This window comes from Falco punctatus, assembly GCF_963210335.1.
Source record: "Falco punctatus genome assembly, chromosome: 2".
Taxonomy (NCBI): domain Eukaryota; kingdom Metazoa; phylum Chordata; class Aves; order Falconiformes; family Falconidae; genus Falco; species Falco punctatus.
In genome coordinates this window covers 65,638,339-65,645,655 of record NC_137581.1, presented here as the reverse complement: position 1 = coordinate 65,645,655, position 7,317 = coordinate 65,638,339, and the positions used below count along the sequence as shown (strand labels likewise).

The 7,317-nt window shown below is 39.7% G+C and overlaps 1 protein-coding gene across 3 annotated transcripts in view; it reads left to right on the top strand.

The window, feature by feature from the left end:
* Nucleotides 1-231: 231 nt before the first annotated feature.
* The window catches only part of RASA3 (RAS p21 protein activator 3), a 179,604-nt gene continuing 172,518 nt past the window's right edge, over nt 232-7,317 (top strand). For 2 of the 3 annotated variants that reach the window (XM_080377413.1, XM_080377415.1), the window contains exons 1-2: nt 232-372; nt 3,848-3,987. The gene's annotated coding sequence lies outside the window, so the exon portion shown is untranslated. The remainder of the gene's footprint in view (nt 373-3,847; nt 3,988-7,317) is intronic. The other variant, XM_080377418.1, reaches the window with a different exon arrangement.

Here is a 7,317-nt window from a genome sequence, read left to right as displayed (position 1 = left end):
ATTTACTACCTCTCTGGGCAACTTGTTCCAGTGTTTCACTACCCTCATCTTGAAAAGCTTCTTCCTTAGTCTGAATCTACCCTCTTGTAGTTTATATATCTCAGTAGAGGACCAAGTTTGAAACATTATGAAATGCAGAATAACAAAAAAAAAAGAAATAAAATATAAAAATTAGGAGTTGGTGCTAACCTCTAAGATGAAAGTCTTGGCTGGGGAAGAAAAAAATAGGTACAGGAAGTGTGGGGGTTGGAAGCGCTCTTGTTGGGGATGGGTGACAGTTAAGAGCAGCCATAGTCACAGGGAGCTGGTCTGAAGTGCAGAGAGGACCTGTGATCTACAGGAGCTTGGAGGGCCCCAGGGAACACTATGAAGGTGAGTAAACAGGCACAGAAATGCACATAGAGTATGTTATTACTTTGTTAGCATCTATCTAGTTCTTACATTGTCAAAGCAGAGTACATCTTTTCAGATCGCTCTGTAACGTCTGTGTGTTACGTGCTGCTTTCTTGTGCTCGAAAAGTTAGCTGAGCGAGCTATTTCTGGGGCTGGAGCTCTGAGAAATGGTTGTTTGAGCTATGCTGGGAGGCTATGGCAGTGCTGCTCCAGTGGCTCTGCTCAGGTGGGCTCCAGTCCCCTTTCTGCAGTGGGAAACTGTTCTGATATTGACACTGACAATTCACCACTTGTGAAGTAGGTGGTCATTCAAAGAGCGTGCCCTTATGGATAGCTCCTTCACTGTGAGTGATGCAGGCATGTGGGCAAATAGATTGGGCTGACACGTGGTGTTATGGATAGAAAGATCTTTGTGAACTGGCAGTTGAGGCTTAAAAATTATTGTAGGTGTGAACAGAGGAAAATTGAATTTTAAGTAGTTTCAAGTAATATGTAAGTTTCTCTTTCAAATTCAAAACTAGTAATGAGCAAAACTACTCTTAACAGTTAAGTGGTGTTGATGTATCTACTGCTTTGCTAATAGTACTTACATAACTGTTGTGAAGGCATGGAAAGTCAGTTAAACCAAACTGCTTTACAAATTTGTGCACCAGTATCCTAAATCTTGAGAGGAAGGGGCAGCCTCCAACAGTCATATTAAAACTTTCTCACTTTGTGGAAGTTTCTGTGTTTTTATCTCCATTGAGAACCTTCTTTCTTTCTTTTGTTCTAAAAATACCTAAGTACCATATGCTGATGCTAGCACATGGCTTCCTTCTGCTGCTTTTAAATTACTGTTTCCAAGTCAGTTTGATGCTTGCACATGTATCATAGAAATACAGAATGGTTTGGGTTGGAAGGGACCTTAAAGATCATCTAGAGCCAAACCCTCTGCCATGAGCAGGGACACCTTCCACTGGACCAGGTAAGCCTGATCCAGTTAAAGTGGGTATGTTCACTTTGAGTTTGTACCTGAAAAAAATTTCTGAAATTGGACAAGCATCCTTGTTTCTGACTTAAGTATTGTAACTGAATAGCTGTAACTCTGAAACAGAGGCATGTGCTGAGGTGGGAGTTTCCCCAAAATACCCCAGGAGCAGGTGTCAATCTTTCTGGGAAGGTTTCAGAGATGGCCCCTAACTCAGCTGTTTTGGCCACATAAGTGGAAAATGAGAGTGACCTTCTAGTGCCCTCATTTTGAAGCTTTTCCTCTTGATTCCTGCAACCTCAAACGTGCGCAGATGGCTGTTTCCAACCCTGTGTGTAAGTACAACAGACATGCCAGTGTGCAACCCTTGACAACCCCCACTTTACAAAGGCAGAATATCTGAACTGCTCCTGTGGTGTGACTTGCTTTCTGCTGCCTGCAGCATGGCTAAGCTTTGAGGTAGGAAGGTGGAAAAAGGTGTTATTTTGATTTTGAATGGGTCTGAAAAATGTGAGTCTGGACATGGACTGAATTTGATCAACTGGGAGCATACATGGCATGCACAGAGGTAGAGGAAGATGGAAAGCGAAGCAAATGGCTTTTTCATGTCTCCCAACAGCATTCTTTAATTATCTTGCAGAATTCTTTCCTTTTCATATAGAAATAGTATCTGCTTTTCTACTTTTAAGGCTCAATAGCATGACATTACTTTCTGTATCCAATCTTCAATTATTTGATTATCCACCATGAACTACATAAGCAGTCAAGAAAGCAACCTGCAATTGAACTGAGTGTCTTTATTTAATTTTTCTCTCTTATTTCAGCTTGGCTTACACAGCTGTGCTGTAAATCAGTCCTGCTTCTTTCACAACTTCTTTCATCCTGTTAGTCACTGTCAAGTAAGTTGGACAGGTACACAGAGGTCCCCAATAGCAACATTAGTTCCTACAAGTTTTGTGAAAAACATTGGCAAGATTAGTGAGACCTGCAGGAGTACCCCTTTCTCCCAAGGAAGGCTGCAGCCTCAACTAAGTAGTTACCTGCACCATTTGGCCTGCCATCAGTCCAGTGAGGGTGTGTGTGGTTCAGGATCACAATCAGAGGATGTGTCAGGAGGCTTCAAGGACAGGGAGGACAGGAGGTGTTGTGGAGAAAGGTAAGCTGGGGCTTGGCCCAAGCTGGGGGGGCATGTTGCTCATTCCACAAGAAACCAGCCTTCGTTGGGTCTGCTGCTTGTAGAACACTCTTCTTCCTGTGATTATCTAGATGATACAAACCTATTGCTGTTTGGCTCTTCTAAAATAAAGAATCTTGGTATTTATATTTGTTCTCTGCAGCAGGTTTTGATCCATTGCAGTGGTGTGAGTCCCAGTGATTGTATCAGAATAACCAAGATTACTTTGGCTTTGGTTTTCCCAAGAGTTTAATTTTAGAAGAGTGGACTCTTTGATGCTGCTTTCTCTCTTTCATACATGCAGTATTATTCCATTATGGCTATCAGAGGTGCCAAGGATGAGCTTATGGATGTTTAGTCCTTCTTGCTCAAAGCCAACAAAGAGAAACCTGTTTTAAGGAAATGAAGAAAATACAATTTTATTTTGCTTCTTCATGCTGCTCACAATAAAATGTAAAGCCTTCAGGATAAATTTTAATACTGAGAAATAAATAAGTACTTGCACCACCAAAGGCAACTTTTATTACAAAACCATGCTACTGAGTACAATTAGGCTGCTCTTTACATAAGTTTAAAGAAACTTCACAGCCTGACCTTTTTAAAATATCTTTTCCCTCTACCCCTCCATTTCCCAGAACTGAAAGATGTAGAGGAGCGGCTCAAGTGTGTATGTTTTCTTGCTCAGGGCTGCAGCAGAGCGATCTAGAACAAAGAAATTCTTTTGCATGCCATAATGATAGCTCTTACTGTTTGACACAGCACAGGTATGGGAGCAGAAAGCAATCAGATAATTGGATGCATAAAGAAGGGAGGAAGCAGACCAGAACATGCTTGCGAACCAAAAGTAATGCAACATATATGAATATATACATGCTTGGATATTTTAAGAACTTTGGGGCTTAGGGCATAGTTTTGATCAGTCTGACATTGAATTTGAAATAAAAATACTGATGTTCACTTGAAATGTTTGCTATGTATTATAGGAATGTGCTTGCTTGGTTAAGAATTTACTCTCTAGACTTTGGGACAGTGAAGTAGTAACGTGAAAATTTTACCTGTTGACTAAAAGTGGCATGTATTGCATGGACTGTAGCTTGAGCAGCTGTTCTCCCTTAACTGTGAAGAGGACTGTTCACCACTGCAGTTCATCACCAGCATGGACAAAAAAATCCATGACATGTTTTCTGGTTAGCTAACATGAAATCCAGTTTGTTGGCATTTCTTCTTAAAGAAACATGGACTTTGATTATTCTGTTACTAAGATGCAATGTTTAAAACAATCATATACAGAAAACAACTTTTACTTTTCTCAGGTCACTGTACCAGATAGATGCAGCCTTCTTACACCGAGATGTCATACCTTGGCACTTGTATCCTTCAGTGCCACAAAGAAATTGAATCAATGGCTGCATGAAATACAACACATGTGAAACAGAAAATAGTTAGAATAAATGTAAGTATGTATGCTTCAGCTTTTGATTTCCTTGAAAAGCAGCTTCATAGCATCTTTGGAATGAGTTTTTTGTGGCGGTTTTTTTCCCCTCTCTGTGTTTATTGTTGTCACTATCACTACCCTCTGAAGGTTGTCTTTTAACTCCTAGCATTTCAGTTCCTCTGAAGCTTGTAGGTTTTCAAAGATGTGATGATCACAATATATGCAGATTCTCTTTTCTTGTATGGTTTTGTTGTTCTGCTGAAATGGATGAGAATTTAATTTCAGAGGATGAAAACAGTATTTTTGGCTAATCATCCACTCTACTGAGATGCTAAACTTAATCCCTTTAATCTCTTGCCAGGACTTGTTTTTATTCGTTTATTTAGCTTCCAAAATAAAGAACTGCTTTAATCACTTTGCAGTCCTTATACTGAATGATGCATCAGCATGCCTGTCAGAGAAGCACTTCACTCACCATCTCATGGAAACTTTTAGCAAAAAGAAAAAGGAAAAAAAAAAAAGAACATGTTCCCACGACAAGTCGACAAAAACTCATGTGTTATCTAAATATTAGATAGATCGCAACAACTGTTCTTGCAGGTGCATTTGGTAATTTGCATAATCACATTTGCATTTTGACAGATTTATGCTCATGGTGTGAATCCCCTCTGCATTTTGCATCCCTAGATACTTGTGTTGTGTAGGAGTGAGAACTGACTGACTATTGAGCCTGTGATTTGTTCAGGGGGGCTCTATGCCCTCCCATTTTAAGATAGTGCTGGCTGCTGCAGAAGTTCCTAAGCTGAGGTTCCAAACTGGTTTTGGTTTCTTTGTTTCAGTGCCAAACTGCAGATTTAAAAATGCTCTGATGTGACAAATAGTTATGCATGTCTCTATATCTTATAAATAAATAAATATTGGGGTCACTGGTGCCCAGTGACAGGACCAGAGGCAATGGCAACCTGAAACACAAAAGGGTCTATCTGAACATCAGGGAATGCTTTTTCACTGTGAGGGTAACCAAGCGCTGGCACAGGCTCCCCAGGGAGGTTGTGGAGTCTCCATCCTTGGAGATATTCCACAGCTGTCTGAACATGGTCCTGGGCAACCAGCTGTTGGTGGCCCTCCTTGAGTAGGGGGTTGGACTGTATGACCTCCAAAGGTGCCTGCCAACCTCAACCATTCTGTGATTCTGTGAAATACTATATTTGGTCAAAGACGCTAATTCTCACTGAGGCTAATTAAGTTCACATCATCCTTGTACAACAGTCAGAGATGCTTTTGACCCAAGAGAGGCTGTTCCTCTTGACTATCTGTACCAAGGAAATTAGTTGTGAGAGCAGAACCTCGTGGTCCTCAGCACACAGATGAGGAAGGAAACCCAGTGAATCTGAAGAACTTTTTACAATTGACTATGCTATATCAAGAAATATATAAAATTCCTTTTCAGGAAGAGGAGAACCCTAATGAAACATCGACTAAATCTGCCAGTAAATATTCCATAAGTGAAATACATGAGTGGAGGGATGCTAGTTTATGTGTAAAAATAAAGAATGTTACTGAAAGGATATTTCATTGCAAACTAATTTCTTCAGCTCCAATTTGCACTGCCTTGCTTATCCTAGTATATGTGAATAAAAATCATTATACTTTTAGCAATGTAAGTAGTCTATAAGAACAGAAATACCTTATTTCCATTTTGTACTCTTACGGAAGAGGAGTTCCTCAGCACACCTTAAGCCATATGAAGATTACCTGTTGAAATGGCAAGACTTTGATTTAAAAGCTGCTTTGCTGCCCTCTAGTGTAACTGTACAATTCTCGAATCAGCTGACGGGGTTGTGGGTGTGTGAATTTCTGCCGTCTTTTGGAAAACTGAAAACTTACAAATTGATCCTTAGTCTAAGGGGAAAATGACACTGGGGGATTATGAGGTGTTTTGAGCTTTCAATACCTACCTGCAGAGTTAAAACACTTTTTTATTACCATTATTGCATATTCTCCCTTCCCTTCCCGTCCCTTTCCACCCCTTCCTTCCCCATGCCCCTTCCTCCTTGCCCCTTCCCCCTTCCATTTTTGTTGTTTATTTTAAAGCAGATGACATTTATAGGTTTTTTTCCACTGTAGGTGTAATAGGTGTGTGAAGATATGTATTATGTAGTGATTTTTTTTAAATGTTTTGTATCATTAACTCTTTTATTGATCCAAATTGCTATATAAGTAACAAAGTAAAATACTCAGTAGAATAGTCTTGTTTTGATAATCTTTTTCTTTTTTAAAAAATGTTTTTTCATTTTTTATTTATTTAGGGTTTGCTGATGGAAATAACTTGTTAAATTCAAGTCAAACTAACCACTTCACATGTGGTTATGGCTACCTATGGTTTACTCTGAGTTTGCAGAGGTATTGTAGTGATTTGAGACCTGTACCCATTTTGTCTTTAATGTTTCTCATGGATCACAGGAATATCATAAAGTCCACTTTTTCTCTATCTTCATTTTTCTAAGTATGTTTACTCATGCAGCCATTATGCCTAGGATCTGGAGTTTCTCTTCTACTTATTTCCAGATTCCCTTCCTCTTGCCTTTTACTCTTCTACTCCAGTCTTTCGATATGACTCAGTCTTTCCCTTTTTGGTGGTCCTATATGGCTTTCATCAGAAATAGCTAGCCAGCATTTAATAGCCTTTGCAATCCCCAAATGTAGATGCCTACTATTGCCAAAATAGATATAATGCCATGACATTTTGCACTATTTAAATAACTTAACCGTATGAATAGTAAGACCAAATATTCATCATATCTGTAACAACAGACTCAACTGCACAAAGAAGATAATTTCTTAGTGAGATGTTATTAAAGTTGTCAACAAATTTGTCATCTAGAATTCCATAGTATGTGCCAATGGAAGTTTTTGTGGGTGTTTTTTTCTTGGGTTTTATTTTTGACGAACTGTGGAATAATCCTCCAGCCCTCAGCCAGATGTTGGAAACCTGGTCTTTACAATACTAAAGGTGAAGAGAAACAGCTGACCAATACACAACAACACAGTGTTGCTCTCTCATTTGGATTTGTATGGACCTTTGAGAGGTTGTGACAGATGGACTTGACCCCTGGTTGTATTTTGGTTCAGGCTGACTAAGGAGCAACAGACCTTACATCCTGTAGTGAACCTGTGAGCTGGAAAGCTCCTGGCTCACGTACAAGGGAGTGAAGATGCTCACACCCTGTGGTGAACCTGTGAGCTGGAAAGTCCCTGGCTCATGTACAAAGGAGTGAAGATGCCTTGGAAAAATATTTTGAAATGTGGTTTCGAAGCCCCAAAATGCAAGATAACCGAAGTACAGAA